The sequence below is a fragment of the Trichomycterus rosablanca genome, chromosome 4, assembly GCF_030014385.1.
Source record: "Trichomycterus rosablanca isolate fTriRos1 chromosome 4, fTriRos1.hap1, whole genome shotgun sequence".
Taxonomy (NCBI): domain Eukaryota; kingdom Metazoa; phylum Chordata; class Actinopteri; order Siluriformes; family Trichomycteridae; genus Trichomycterus; species Trichomycterus rosablanca.
Window position 1 is genome coordinate 10,459,107 of NC_085991.1, and position 15,846 is coordinate 10,474,952.

General features: G+C 42.2%; 8 non-coding genes across 8 annotated transcripts; all 8 read right to left on the bottom strand.

Annotated features, from left to right (window-relative positions):
• Positions 1 to 1,211: 1,211 nt before the first annotated feature.
• LOC134313113 (U1 spliceosomal RNA) lies at positions 1,212 to 1,375 on the bottom strand. The gene has a single exon (XR_010012010.1). It is a non-coding gene; the product is annotated as a U1 spliceosomal RNA (small nuclear RNA).
• Positions 1,376 to 2,955: 1,580 nt separating this feature from the next.
• On the bottom strand, positions 2,956 to 3,119 carry LOC134313154 (U1 spliceosomal RNA). The gene has a single exon (XR_010012050.1). It is a non-coding gene; the product is annotated as a U1 spliceosomal RNA (small nuclear RNA).
• Positions 3,120 to 5,603: 2,484 nt separating this feature from the next.
• On the bottom strand, positions 5,604 to 5,767 carry LOC134313170 (U1 spliceosomal RNA). The gene has a single exon (XR_010012066.1). It is a non-coding gene; the product is annotated as a U1 spliceosomal RNA (small nuclear RNA).
• A 1,222-nt stretch (positions 5,768 to 6,989) lies between these two features.
• On the bottom strand, positions 6,990 to 7,153 carry LOC134313200 (U1 spliceosomal RNA). The gene has a single exon (XR_010012094.1). It is a non-coding gene; the product is annotated as a U1 spliceosomal RNA (small nuclear RNA).
• Positions 7,154 to 8,712: 1,559 nt separating this feature from the next.
• Positions 8,713 to 8,876, bottom strand: LOC134313155 (U1 spliceosomal RNA). The gene has a single exon (XR_010012051.1). It is a non-coding gene; the product is annotated as a U1 spliceosomal RNA (small nuclear RNA).
• A 2,484-nt stretch (positions 8,877 to 11,360) lies between these two features.
• Positions 11,361 to 11,524, bottom strand: LOC134313133 (U1 spliceosomal RNA). Its single transcript, XR_010012029.1, has one exon. It is a non-coding gene; the product is annotated as a U1 spliceosomal RNA (small nuclear RNA).
• A 1,224-nt stretch (positions 11,525 to 12,748) lies between these two features.
• Positions 12,749 to 12,912, bottom strand: LOC134313201 (U1 spliceosomal RNA). Its single transcript, XR_010012095.1, has one exon. It is a non-coding gene; the product is annotated as a U1 spliceosomal RNA (small nuclear RNA).
• A 1,234-nt stretch (positions 12,913 to 14,146) lies between these two features.
• LOC134313215 (U1 spliceosomal RNA) lies at positions 14,147 to 14,310 on the bottom strand. Its single transcript, XR_010012108.1, has one exon. It is a non-coding gene; the product is annotated as a U1 spliceosomal RNA (small nuclear RNA).
• Positions 14,311 to 15,846: the final 1,536 nt, after the last annotated feature.

The following is a 15,846-nucleotide window of genomic DNA, read 5'->3' on the forward strand; positions in this document are numbered from 1 at the left end:
AGAGACACCGAATCACACACCGTTCAAACTCACGGTGAGCTCCACTCGTCTACTCATCACACCAGCACAAAACGCCGCTATTCTGCAACATCAAAACGACCACGCCGACATTTGCCTGAAAATAAGAAAAAAAAACCACTTGGTTCAACCAAAACAGAAGAAAAAAAATGATCATTTCAAATTGATCTACAAAAAAGAAAAAAGAAAACACTGTAAAAATCCACCTGACAAGCATGCCCTTTACATGTTTGGCATAGCTCAATCATGAAACGGTCAAATTAGCCTAAGAAATAGTGCAAACGGCTAATTATGTGCCCAGTGCTAAAGCTGATCTAAAATACCGGTCTCTTTAACGTTTGTATCAACAAGCTTTTTATGTAAACGCTGCCTATCCAAAAACAGCTCTGGACGACCACTTTTTTTCCAAGGCAAAAACGCCACAAATCCGTTCTTGATCCGAGCTGCAAATCGAAATACGACGAATCAGAATGAAAATCATACAGAACAAGAAACAAAATGAATACGGTCTCGCTCAATTTTACAAGCTCTTGCTTTGCCACCACAGAAATCAAGGGAAAGCGCGAACGCGGTCCCTCATTATCAGAAATTAGCGTTCTATTTCACGTTTGTATCAACAAGCTTTTTATGTAAACGCTGCCTATCCAAAAATAGCTCTGAACGACCACTTTTTTCCCCACGAATCCGTCCAATTGATAGGAACTGCACGCAAAAGAACAACGAATCAGAATGAAAATCATACAGAACAAGAAACTAATTGAATACGGTCGGCTAAAATCTACAAGCTCTATCTTTGCCACCACAGAAATCAGGGGAGAGCGCGAACGCAGTCCCCCACTAACTTTATATATAAGTTAAATATCCTACTGTGTTTTTTCATTTTTTATTTTATTAATAATTTTGGCGATGGGTGCCCTTTTTTTGGCTTGAGCACCTGCCCCCAAAAATGTCTGTGCACGTGCCTGGCCCAGTGCTAAAGCTGATTTAAAATACCGGTCTCTTTAACGTTTGTATCAACAAGCTTTCTATGTAAGCTGCCTTTTATGTTATGCTGCCTTTCCAAAAATAGCTCTGGACGACCACTTTTGTCCCAACGCAAAAATGCCACAAATCCGTTCTCCTGATCCGAGCTGCACATCGAACAACGACGGTCGGCTAAAACCTACAAACTCTATTTTTGCCACCACAGAAATCAGGGGAGAGCGCGAACGCAGTCCCCCACTATCAGAAATTATGCAGTCGAGATTCCCACATTTGGGGAATTCGCAGCGGTCAGCACAACCGGAGTGCAATGGCTGAGCCTCGCCCTGGGTGAACCACCTTCTTGATCATGGTCTCGCCCCTGCCAGGTAAGTATGAGTTGTAGAGGCACCGCCGAACAGAGACACCGAATCACACACCGTTCAAACTCACGGTGAGCTCCACTCGTCTACTCATCACACCAGCACAAACCTCACCGAACGCAAACGCCGCTATTCTGCAACATCAAAACGACCACGCCGACATGTGCCTGAAAATAAGAAAAAAAAAAGAAAAAAAAACACTTGGTTCAACCAAAACAGAAGAAAAAAATGATCATTTCAAATTGATCTACAAAAAAGAAAAGAAAAAACACTGTAAAAATCCACCTGACAAGCATGCCCTTTACAGGTTTGGCATAGCTCAATCATGAAACGGTCAAATTAGCCTAAGAAATAGTGCAAACGGCTAATTATGTGCCCAGTGCTAAAGCTGATCTAAAATACCGGTCTCTTTAACGTTTGTATCAACAAGCTTTTTATGTAAACGCTGCCTATCCAAAAATAGCTCTGGACGACCACTTTTTTTCCAAGGCAAAAACGCCACAAATCCGTTCTATCCGAGCTTCAAATCGAAATACGACGAATCAGAACGAAAATCATACAGAACAAGAAAAAAATGAATACGGTCTCGCTCAATTTTACAAGCTCTTGCTTTGCCACCACAGAAATCAAGGGAAAGCGCGAACGCGGTCCCTCATTATCAGAAATTAGCGTTCTATTTCACGTTTGTATCAACAAGCTTTTTATGCAAACGCTGCCTATCCAAAAATAGCTCTGAACTACCACTTTTTGCCCCACGAATCCGTCCAATTGATCGGAACTGCACGCAAAAGAACAACGAATCAGAATGAAAATCATACAGAACAAGAAACTAATTGAATACGGTCGGCTAAAATCTACAAGCTCTATCTTTGCCACCACAGAAATCAGGGAAGAGCGCGAACGCAGTCCCCCACTAACTTTATATATAAGTTAAATATCCTACTGTGTTTTTTCATTTTTTATTTTATTAATAATTTTGGCGATGGGTGCCCTTTTTTTGGCTTGAGCACCTGCCCCCAAAAATGTCTGTGCACGTGCCTGGCCCAGTGCTAAAGCTGATTTAAAATACCGGTCTCTTTAACGTTTGTATCAACAAGCTTTTTATGTAAACGCTGCCTTTCCAAAAATAGCTCTGGACGACCACTTTTGTCCCAACGCAAAAATGCCTGATCCGAGCTGCACATCGAACAAAATCTACAAACTCTATTTTTGCCACCACAGAAATCAGGGGAGAGCGCGAACGCAGTCCCCCACTAACTTTATATATAAGTTAAATATCCTACTGTGTTTTTTCATTTTTTATTTTATTAATAATTTTGGCGATGGGTGCCCTTTTTTTGGCTTGAGCACCTGCCCCCAAAAATGTCTGTGCACGTGCCTGGCCCAGTGCTAAAGCTGATTTAAAATACCGGTCTCTTCAACGTTTGTATCAACAAGCTTTTTATGTAAACGCTGCCTTTCCAAAAATAGCTCTGGACGACCACTTTTATACCAACGCAAAAATACCACAAATCCGTTCTCCTGATCCGAGCTGCACATCGAACAACGACGGTCGGCTAAAATCTGCAAACTCTATTTTTGCCACCACAGAAATCAGGGGAGAGCGCGAACGCAGTCCCCCACTATCAGAAATTATGCAGTCGAGATTCCCACATTTGGGGAATTCGCAGCAGTCAGCACAACCAGAGTGCAATGGCTGAGCCTCGCCCTGGGTGAACCACCTTCTTGATCATGGTCTCGCCCCTGCCAGGTAAGTATGAGGTGTAGAAGCACCGCCGAACAGAGACACCGAATCACACACCGTTCAAACTCACGGTGAGCTCCACTCGTCTACTCATCACACCAGCACAAACCTCACCGAACGCAAACGCCGCTATTCTGCAACATCAAAACGACCACGCCGACATTTGCCTGAAAATAAGGAAAAAAAAACAAAAAAAAAACCACTTGGTTCAACCAAAACAGAAGAAAAAAATGATCATTTCAAATTGATCTACAAAAAAGAAAAGAAAAAACACTGTAAAAATCCACCTGACAAGCATGCCCTTTACAGGTTTGGCATAGCTCAATCATGAAACGGTCAAATTAGCCTAAAAAATAGTGCAAACGGCTAATTATGTGCCCAGTGCTAAAGCTGATCTAAAATACCGGTCTCTTTAACGTTTGTATCAACAAGCTTTTTATGTAAACGCTGCCTATCCAAAAATAGCTCTGGACGACCACTTTTTTTCCAAGGCAAAAACGCCACAAATCCGTTCTATCCGAGCTTCAAATCGAAATACGACGAATCAGAACGAAAATCATACAGAACAAGAAAAAAATGAATACGGTCTCGCTCAATTTTACAAGCTCTTGCTTTGCCACCACAGAAATCAAGGGAAAGCGCGAACGCGGTCCCTCATTATCAGAAATTAGCGTTCTATTTCACGTTTGTATCAACAAGCTTTTAATGCAAACGCTGCCTATCCAAAAATAGCTCTGAACTACCACTTTTTGCCCCACGAATCCGTCCAATTGATCGGAACTGCACGCAAAAGAACAACGAATCAGAATGAAAATCATACAGAACAAGAAACTAATTGAATACGGTCGGCTAAAATCTACAAGCTCTATCTTTGCCACCACAGAAATCAGGGAAGAGCGCGAACGCAGTCCCCCACTAACTTTATATATAAGTTAAATATCCTACTGTGTTTTTTCATTTTTTATTTTATTAATAATTTTGGCGATGGGTGCCCTTTTTTTGGCTTGAGCACCTGCCCCCAAAAATGTCTGTGCACGTGCCTGGCCCAGTGCTAAAGCTGATTTAAAATACCGGTCTCTTTAACGTTTGTATCAACAAGCTTTTTATGTAAACGCTGCCTTTCCAAAAATAGCTCTGGACGACCACTTTTGTCCCAACGCAAAAATGCCTGATCCGAGCTGCACATCGAACAAAATCTACAAACTCTATTTTTGCCACCACAGAAATCAGGGGAGAGCGCGAACGCAGTCCCCCACTAACTTTATATATAAGTTAAATATCCTACTGTGTTTTTTCATTTTTTATTTTATTAATAATTTTGGCGATGGGTGCCCTTTTTTTGGCTTGAGCACCTGCCCCCAAAAATGTCTGTGCACGTGCCTGGCCCAGTGCTAAAGCTGATTTAAAATACCGGTCTCTTTAACGTTTGTATCAACAAGCTTTTTATGTAAGCTGCCTTTTATGTTATGCTGCCTTTCCAAAAATAGCTCTGGACGACCACTTTTGTCCCAACGCAAAAATGCCACAAATCCGTTCTCCTGATCCGAGCTGCACATCGAACAACGACGGTCGGCTAAAACCTACAAACTCTATTTTTGCCACCACAGAAATCAGGGGAGAGCGCGAACGCGGTCCCTCATTATCAGAAATTAGCGTTCTATTTCACGTTTGTATCAACAAGCTTTTTATGTAAACGCTGCCTATCCAAAAATAGCTCTGAACGACCACTTTTTTCCCCACGAATGCGTCCAATTGATCGGAACTGCACGCAAAAGAACAACGAATCAGAATGAAAATCATACAGAACAAGAAACTAATTGAATACGGTCGGCTAAAATCTACAAGCTCTATCTTTGCCACCACAGAAATCAGGGGAGAGCGCGAACGCAGTCCCCCACTAACTTTATATATAAGTTAAATATCCTACTGTGTTTTTTCAATTTTTATTTCATTAATAATTTTGGCGATGGGTGCTCTTTATTTGGCTTGAGCACCTGCCCCCAAAAATGTCTGTGCACGTGCCTGGCCCAGTGCTAAAGCTGATTTAAAATACCGGTCTCTTTAGTCAAGAAACTAATTGAATACGGTCGGCTAAAATCTACAAGCTCTATCTTTGCCACCACAGAAATAAGGGGAGAGCGCGAACGCAGTCCCCCACTAACTTTATATATAAGTTAAATATCCTACTGTGTTTTTTCATTTTTTATTTTATTAATAATTTTGGCGATGGGTGCCCTTTTTTTGGCTTGAGCACCTGCCCCCAAAAATGTCTGTGCACGTGCCTGGCCCAGTGCTAAAGCTGATTTAAAATACCGGTCTCTTTAACGTTTGTATCAACAAGCTTTTTATGTAAACGCTGCCTTTCCAAAAATAGCTCTGGACGACCACTTTTGTCCCAACGCAAAAATGCCACAAATCCGTTCTCCTGATCCGAGCAGCACATCGAACAACGACGGTCGGCTAAAATCTGCAAACTCTATTTTTGCCACCACAGAAATCAGGGGAGAGCGCGAACGCAGTCCCCCACAATCAGAAATGATGCAGTCGAGATTCCCACATTTGGGGAATTCGCAGCGGTCAGCACAACCGGAGTGCAATGGCTGAGCCTCGCCCTGGGTGAACCACCTTCTTGATCATGGTCTCGCCCCTGCCAGGTAAGTATGAGGTGTAGAGGCACCGCCGAACAGAGACACCGAATCACACACCGTTCAAACTCACGGTGAGCTCCACTCGTCTACTCATCACACCAGCACAAACCTCACCGAACGCAAACGCCGCTATTCTGCAACATCAAAACGACCACGCCGACATTTGCCTGAAAATAAGAAAAAAAAACAAAAAAAAAACACTTGGTTCAACCAAAACAGAAGAAAAAAATGATCATTTCAAATTGATCTACAAAAAAGAAAAGAAAAAAACACTGTAAAAATCCACCTGACAAGCATGCCCTTTACAGGTTTGGCATAGCTCAATCATGAAACGGTCAAATTAGCCTAAGAAATAGTGCAAACGGCTAATTATGTGCCCAGTGCTAAAGCTGATCTAAAATACCGGTCTCTTTAACGTTTGTATCAACAAGCTTTTTATGTAAACGCTGCCTATCCAAAAATAGCTCTGGACGACCACTTTTTTTCCAAGGCAAAAACGCCACAAATCCGTTCTATCCGAGCTTCAAATCGAAATACGACGAATCAGAACGAAAATCATACAGAACAAGAAAAAAATGAATACGGTCTCGCTCAATTTTACAAGCTCTTGCTTTGCCACCACAGAAATCAAGGGAAAGCGCGAACGCGGTCCCTCATTATCAGAAATTAGCGTTCTATTTCACGTTTGTATCAACAAGCTTTTTATGCAAACGCTGCCTATCCAAAAATAGCTCTGAACTACCACTTTTTGCCCCACGAATCCGTCCAATTGATCGGAACTGCACGCAAAAGAACAACGAATCAGAATGAAAATCATACAGAACAAGAAACTAATTGAATACGGTCGGCTAAAATCTACAAGCTCGAACGCAGTCCCCCACTAACTTTATATATAAGTTAAATATCCTACTGTGTTTTTTCATTTTTTATTTTATTAATAATTTTGGCGATGAGTGCCCTTTTTTTGGCTTGAGCACCTGCCCCCAAAAATGTCTGTGCACGTGCCTGGCCCAGTGCTAAAGCTGATTTAAAATACCGGTCTCTTTAACGTTTGTATCAACAAGCTTTTTATGTAAGCTGCCTTTTATGTTATGCTGCCTTTCCAAAAATAGCTCTGGACGACCACTTTTGTCCCAACGCAAAAATGCCACAAATCCGTTCTCCTGATCCGAGCTGCACATCGAACAACGACGGTCGGCTAAAATCTACAAACTCTATTTTTGCCACCACAGAAATCAGGGGAGAGCGCGAACGCAGTCCCCCACTATCAGAAATGATGCAGTCGAGATTCCCACATTTGGGGAATTCGCAGCGGTCAGCACAACCGGAGTGCAATGGCTGAGCCTCGCCCTGGGTGAACCACCTTCTTGATCATGGTCTCGCTCCTGCCAGGTAAGTATGAGGTGTAGAGGCACCGCCGAACAGAGACACCGAATCACACACCGTTCAAACTCACGGTGAGCTCCACTCGTCTACTCATCACACCAGCACAAAACGCCGCTATTCTGCAACATCAAAACGACCACGCCGACATTTGCCTGAAAATAAGAAAAAAAAAACACTTGGTTCAACCAAAACAGAAGAAAAAAAATGATCATTTCAAATTGATCTACAAAAAAGAAAAAAGAAAACACTGTAAAAATCCACCTGACAAGCATGCCCTTTACATGTTTGGCATAGCTCAATCATGAAACGGTCAAATTAGCCTAAGAAATAGTGCAAACGGCTAATTATGTGCCCAGTGCTAAAGCTGATCTAAAATACCGGTCTCTTTAACGTTTGTATCAACAAGCTTTTTATGTAAACGCTGCCTATCCAAAAACAGCTCTGGACGACCACTTTTTTTCCAAGGCAAAAACGCCACAAATCCGTTCTTGATCCGAGCTGCAAATCGAAATACGACGAATCAGAATGAAAATCATACAGAACAAGAAACAAAATGAATACGGTCTCGCTCAATTTTACAAGCTCTTGCTTTGCCACCACAGAAATCAAGGGAAAGCGCGAACGCGGTCCCTCATTATCAGAAATTAGCGTTCTATTTCACGTTTGTATCAACAAGCTTTTTATGTAAACGCTGCCTATCCAAAAATAGCTCTGAACGACCACTTTTTTCCCCACGAATCCGTCCAATTGATAGGAACTGCACGCAAAAGAACAACGAATCAGAATGAAAATCATACAGAACAAGAAACTAATTGAATACGGTCGGCTAAAATCTACAAGCTCTATCTTTGCCACCACAGAAATCAGGGGAGAGCGCGAACGCAGTCCCCCACTAACTTTATATATAAGTTAAATATCCTACTGTGTTTTTTCATTTTTTATTTTATTAATAATTTTGGCGATGGGTGCCCTTTTTTTGGCTTGAGCACCTGCCCCCAAAAATGTCTGTGCACGTGCCTGGCCCAGTGCTAAAGCTGATTTAAAATACCGGTCTCTTTAACGTTTGTATCAACAAGCTTTTTATGTAAACGCTGCCTTTCCAAAAATAGCTCTGGACGACCACTTTTGTCCCAACGCAAAAATGCCTGATCCGAGCTGCACATCGAACAAAATCTACAAACTCTATTTTTGCCACCACAGAAATCAGGGGAGAGCGCGAACGCAGTCCCCCACTAACTTTATATATAAGTTAAATATCCTACTGTGTTTTTTCATTTTTTATTTTATTAATAATTTTGGCGATGGGTGCCCTTTTTTTGGCTTGAGCACCTGCCCTCAAAAATGTCTGTGCACGTGCCTGGCCCAGTGCTAAAGCTGATTTAAAATACCGGTCTCTTCAACGTTTGTATCAACAAGCTTTTTATGTAAACGCTGCCTTTCCAAAAATAGCTCTGGACGACCACTTTTATACCAACGCAAAAATACCACAAATCCGTTCTCCTGATCCGAGCTGCACATCGAACAACGACGGTCGGCTAAAATCTGCAAACTCTATTTTTGCCACCACAGAAATCAGGGGAGAGCGCGAACGCAGTCCCCCACTATCAGAAATTATGCAGTCGAGATTCCCACATTTGGGGAATTCGCAGCAGTCAGCACAACCAGAGTGCAATGGCTGAGCCTCGCCCTGGGTGAACCACCTTCTTGATCATGGTCTCGCCCCTGCCAGGTAAGTATGAGGTGTAGAAGCACCGCCGAACAGAGACACCGAATCACACACCGTTCAAACTCACGGTGAGCTCCACTCGTCTACTCATCACACCAGCACAAACCTCACCGAACGCAAACGCCGCTATTCTGCAACATCAAAACGACCACGCCGACATTTGCCTGAAAATAAGAAAAAAAAAACAAAAAAAAAACCACTTGGTTCAACCAAAACAGAAGAAAAAAATGATCATTTCAAATTGATCTACAAAAAAGAAAAGAAAAAACACTGTAAAAATCCACCTGACAAGCATGCCCTTTACAGGTTTGGCATAGCTCAATCATGAAACGGTCAAATTAGCCTAAAAAATAGTGCAAACGGCTAATTATGTGCCCAGTGCTAAAGCTGATCTAAAATACCGGTCTCTTTAACGTTTGTATCAACAAGCTTTTTATGTAAACGCTGCCTATCCAAAAATAGCTCTGGACGACCACTTTTTTTCCAAGGCAAAAACGCCACAAATCCGTTCTATCCGAGCTTCAAATCGAAATACGACGAATCAGAACGAAAATCATACAGAACAAGAAAAAAATGAATACGGTCTCGCTCAATTTTACAAGCTCTTGCTTTGCCACCACAGAAATCAAGGGAAAGCGCGAACGCGGTCCCTCATTATCAGAAATTAGCGTTCTATTTCACGTTTGTATCAACAAGCTTTTAATGCAAACGCTGCCTATCCAAAAATAGCTCTGAACTACCACTTTTTGCCCCACGAATCCGTCCAATTGATCGGAACTGCACGCAAAAGAACAACGAATCAGAATGAAAATCATACAGAACAAGAAACTAATTGAATACGGTCGGCTAAAATCTACAAGCTCTATCTTTGCCACCACAGAAATCAGGGAAGAGCGCGAACGCAGTCCCCCACTAACTTTATATATAAGTTAAATATCCTACTGTGTTTTTTCATTTTTTATTTTATTAATAATTTTGGCGATGGGTGCCCTTTTTTTGGCTTGAGCACCTGCCCCCAAAAATGTCTGTGCACGTGCCTGGCCCAGTGCTAAAGCTGATTTAAAATACCGGTCTCTTTAACGTTTGTATCAACAAGCTTTTTATGTAAACGCTGCCTTTCCAAAAATAGCTCTGGACGACCACTTTTGTCCCAACGCAAAAATGCCTGATCCGAGCTGCACATCGAACAAAATCTACAAACTCTATTTTTGCCACCACAGAAATCAGGGGAGAGCGCGAACGCAGTCCCCCACTAACTTTATATATAAGTTAAATATCCTACTGTGTTTTTTCATTTTTTATTTTATTAATAATTTTGGCGATGGGTGCCCTTTTTTTGGCTTGAGCACCTGCCCCCAAAAATGTCTGTGCACGTGCCTGGCCCAGTGCTAAAGCTGATTTAAAATACCGGTCTCTTTAACGTTTGTATCAACAAGCTTTTTATGTAAGCTGCCTTTTATGTTATGCTGCCTTTCCAAAAATAGCTCTGGACGACCACTTTTGTCCCAACGCAAAAATGCCACAAATCCGTTCTCCTGATCCGAGCTGCACATCGAAAAACGACGGTCGGCTAAAACCTACAAACTCTATTTTTGCCACCACAGAAATCAGGGGAGAGCGCGAACGCGGTCCCTCATTATCAGAAATTAGCGTTCTATTTCACGTTTGTATCAACAAGCTTTTTATGTAAACGCTGCCTATCCAAAAATAGCTCTGAACGACCACTTTTTTCCCCACGAATGCGTCCAATTGATCGGAACTGCACGCAAAAGAACAACGAATCAGAATGAAAATCATACAGAACAAGAAACTAATTGAATACGGTCGGCTAAAATCTACAAGCTCTATCTTTGCCACCACAGAAATCAGGGGAGAGCGCGAACGCAGTCCCCCACTAACTTTATATATAAGTTAAATATCCTACTGTGTTTTTTCAATTTTTATTTCATTAATAATTTTGGCGATGGGTGCTCTTTATTTGGCTTGAGCACCTGCCCCCAAAAATGTCTGTGCACGTGCCTGGCCCAGTGCTAAAGCTGATTTAAAATACCGGTCTCTTTAGTCAAGAAACTAATTGAATACGGTCGGCTAAAATCTACAAGCTCTATCTTTGCCACCACAGAAATAAGGGGAGAGCGCGAACGCAGTCCCCCACTAACTTTATATATAAGTTAAATATCCTACTGTGTTTTTTCATTTTTTATTTTATTAATAATTTTGGCGATGGGTGCCCTTTTTTTGGCTTGAGCACCTGCCCCCAAAAATGTCTGTGCACGTGCCTGGCCCAGTGCTAAAGCTGATTTAAAATACCGGTCTCTTTAACGTTTGTATCAACAAGCTTTTTATGTAAACGCTGCCTTTCCAAAAATAGCTCTGGACGACCACTTTTGTCCCAACGCAAAAATGCCACAAATCCGTTCTCCTGATCCGAGCAGCACATCGAACAACGACGGTCGGCTAAAATCTGCAAACTCTATTTTTGCCACCACAGAAATCAGGGGAGAGCGCGAACGCAGTCCCCCACAATCAGAAATTATGCAGTCGAGATTCCCACATTTGGGGAATTCGCAGCGGTCAGCACAACCGGAGTGCAATGGCTGAGCCTCGCCCTGGGTGAACCACCTTCTTGATCATGGTCTCGCCCCTGCCAGGTAAGTATGAGGTGTAGAGGCACCGCCGAACAGAGACACCGAATCACACACCGTTCAAACTCACGGTGAGCTCCACTCGTCTACTCATCACACCAGCACAAACCTCACCGAACGCAAACGCCGCTATTCTGCAACATCAAAACGACCACGCCGACATTTGCCTGAAAATAAGAAAAAAAAAAAAAAAAAAAAAACACTTGGTTCAACCAAAACAGAAGAAAAAAATGATCATTTCAAATTGATCTACAAAAAAGAAAAGAAAAAAACACTGTAAAAATCCACCTGACAAGCATGCCCTTTACAGGTTTGGCATAGCTCAATCATGAAACGGTCAAATTAGCCTAAGAAATAGTGCAAACGGCTAATTATGTGCCCAGTGCTAAAGCTGATCTAAAATACCGGTCTCTTTAACGTTTGTATCAACAAGCTTTTTATGTAAACGCTGCCTATCCAAAAATAGCTCTGGACGACCACTTTTTTTCCAAGGCAAAAACGCCACAAATCCGTTCTATCCGAGCTTCAAATCGAAATACGACGAATCAGAACGAAAATCATACAGAACAAGAAAAAAATGAATACGGTCTCGCTCAATTTTACAAGCTCTTGCTTTGCCACCACAGAAATCAAGGGAAAGCGCGAACGCGGTCCCTCATTATCAGAAATTAGCGTTCTATTTCACGTTTGTATCAACAAGCTTTTTATGCAAACGCTGCCTATCCAAAAATAGCTCTGAACTACCACTTTTTGCCCCACGAATCCGTCCAATTGATCGGAACTGCACGCAAAAGAACAACGAATCAGAATGAAAATCATACAGAACAAGAAACTAATTGAATACGGTCGGCTAAAATCTACAAGCTCGAACGCAGTCCCCCACTAACTTTATATATAAGTTAAATATCCTACTGTGTTTTTTCATTTTTTATTTTATTAATAATTTTGGCGATGAGTGCCCTTTTTTTGGCTTGAGCACCTGCCCCCAAAAATGTCTGTGCACGTGCCTGGCCCAGTGCTAAAGCTGATTTAAAATACCGGTCTCTTTAACGTTTGTATCAACAAGCTTTTTATGTAAGCTGCCTTTTATGTTATGCTGCCTTTCCAAAAATAGCTCTGGACGACCACTTTTGTCCCAACGCAAAAATGCCACAAATCCGTTCTCCTGATCCGAGCTGCACATCGAACAACGACGGTCGGCTAAAATCTACAAACTCTATTTTTGCCACCACAGAAATCAGGGGAGAGCGCGAACGCAGTCCCCCACTATCAGAAATGATGCAGTCGAGATTCCCACATTTGGGGAATTCGCAGCGGTCAGCACAACCGGAGTGCAATGGCTGAGCCTCGCCCTGGGTGAACCACCTTCTTGATCATGGTCTCGCTCCTGCCAGGTAAGTATGAGGTGTAGAGGCACCGCCGAACAGAGACACCGAATCACACACCGTTCAAACTCACGGTGAGCTCCACTCGTCTACTCATCACACCAGCACAAAACGCCGCTATTCTGCAACATCAAAACGACCACGCCGACATTTGCCTGAAAATAAGAAAAAAAAACCACTTGGTTCAACCAAAACAGAAGAAAAAAAATGATCATTTCAAATTGATCTACAAAAAAGAAAAAAGAAAACACTGTAAAAATCCACCTGACAAGCATGCCCTTTACATGTTTGGCATAGCTCAATCATGAAACGGTCAAATTAGCCTAAGAAATAGTGCAAACGGCTAATTATGTGCCCAGTGCTAAAGCTGATCTAAAATACCGGTCTCTTTAACGTTTGTATCAACAAGCTTTTTATGTAAACGCTGCCTATCCAAAAACAGCTCTGGACGACCACTTTTTTTCCAAGGCAAAAACGCCACAAATCCGTTCTTGATCCGAGCTGCAAATCGAAATACGACGAATCAGAATGAAAATCATACAGAACAAGAAACAAAATGAATACGGTCTCGCTCAATTTTACAAGCTCTTGCTTTGCCACCACAGAAATCAAGGGAAAGCGCGAACGCGGTCCCTCATTATCAGAAATTAGCGTTCTATTTCACGTTTGTATCAACAAGCTTTTTATGTAAACGCTGCCTATCCAAAAATAGCTCTGAACGACCACTTTTTTCCCCACGAATCCGTCCAATTGATAGGAACTGCACGCAAAAGAACAACGAATCAGAATGAAAATCATACAGAACAAGAAACTAATTGAATACGGTCGGCTAAAATCTACAAGCTCTATCTTTGCCACCACAGAAATCAGGGGAGAGCGCGAACGCAGTCCCCCACTAACTTTATATATAAGTTAAATATCCTACTGTGTTTTTTCATTTTTTATTTTATTAATAATTTTGGCGATGGGTGCCCTTTTTTTGGCTTGAGCACCTGCCCCCAAAAATGTCTGTGCACGTGCCTGGCCCAGTGCTAAAGCTGATTTAAAATACCGGTCTCTTTAACGTTTGTATCAACAAGCTTTCTATGTAAGCTGCCTTTTATGTTATGCTGCCTTTCCAAAAATAGCTCTGGACGACCACTTTTGTCCCAACGCAAAAATGCCACAAATCCGTTCTCCTGATCCGAGCTGCACATCGAACAACGACGGTCGGCTAAAACCTACAAACTCTATTTTTGCCACCACAGAAATCAGGGGAGAGCGCGAACGCAGTCCCCCACTATCAGAAATTATGCAGATGGGATTCCCACATTTGGGGAATTCGCAGCGGTCAGCACAACCGGAGTGCAATGGCTGAGCCTCGCCCTGGGTGAACCACCTTCTTGATCATGGTCTCGCCCCTGCCAGGTAAGTATGAGGGGTAGAGGCACCGCCGAACAGAGACACCGAATCACACACCGTTCAAACTCACGGTGAGCTCCACTCGTCTACTCATCACACCAGCACAAACCTCACCGAACGCAAACGCCGCTATTCTGCAACATCAAAACGACCACGCCGACATGTGCCTGAAAATAAGAAAAAAAAAAGAAAAAAAAACACTTGGTTCAACCAAAACAGAAGAAAAAAATGATCATTTCAAATTGATCTACAAAAAAGAAAAGAAAAAACACTGTAAAAATCCACCTGACAAGCATGCCCTTTACAGGTTTGGCATAGCTCAATCATGAAACGGTCAAATTAGCCTAAGAAATAGTGCAAACGGCTAATTATGTGCCCAGTGCTAAAGCTGATCTAAAATACCGGTCTCTTTAACGTTTGTATCAACAAGCTTTTTATGTAAACGCTGCCTATCCAAAAATAGCTCTGGACGACCACTTTTTTTCCAAGGCAAAAACGCCACAAATCCGTTCTATCCGAGCTTCAAATCGAAATACGACGAATCAGAACGAAAATCATACAGAACAAGAAAAAAATGAATACGGTCTCGCTCAATTTTACAAGCTCTTGCTTTGCCACCACAGAAATCAAGGGAAAGCGCGAACGCGGTCCCTCATTATCAGAAATTAGCGTTCTATTTCACGTTTGTATCAACAAGCTTTTAATGCAAACGCTGCCTATCCAAAAATAGCTCTGAACTACCACTTTTTGCCCCACGAATCCGTCCAATTGATCGGAACTGCACGCAAAAGAACAACGAATCAGAATGAAAATCATACAGAACAAGAAACTAATTGAATACGGTCGGCTAAAATCTACAAGCTCTATCTTTGCCACCACAGAAATCAGGGAAGAGCGCGAACGCAGTCCCCCACTAACTTTATATATAAGTTAAATATCCTACTGTGTTTTTTCATTTTTTATTTTATTAATAATTTTGGCGATGGGTGCCCTTTTTTTGGCTTGAGCACCTGCCCCCAAAAATGTCTGTGCACGTGCCTGGCCCAGTGTTAAAGCTGATTTAAAATACCGGTCTCTTTAACGTTTGTATCAACAAGCTTTTTATGTAAACGCTGCCTTTCCAAAAATAGCTCTGGACGACCACTTTTGTCCCAACGCAAAAATGCCTGATCCGAGCTGCACATCGAACAAAATCTACAAACTCTATTTTTGCCACCACAGAAATCAGGGGAGAGCGCGAACGCAGTCCCCCACTAACTTTATATATAAGTTAAATATCCTACTGTGTTTTTTCATTTTTTATTTTATTAATAATTTTGGCGATGGGTGCCCTTTTTTTGGCTTGAGCACCTGCCCCCAAAAATGTCTGTGCACGTGCCTGGCCCAGTGCTAAAGCTGATTTAAAATACCGGTCTCTTTAACGTTTGTATCAACAAGCTTTTTATGTAAGCTGCCTTTTATGTTATGCTGCCTTTCCAAAAATAGCTCTGGACGACCACTTTTGTCCCAACGCAAAAATGCCACAAATCCGTTCTCCTGATCCGAGCTGC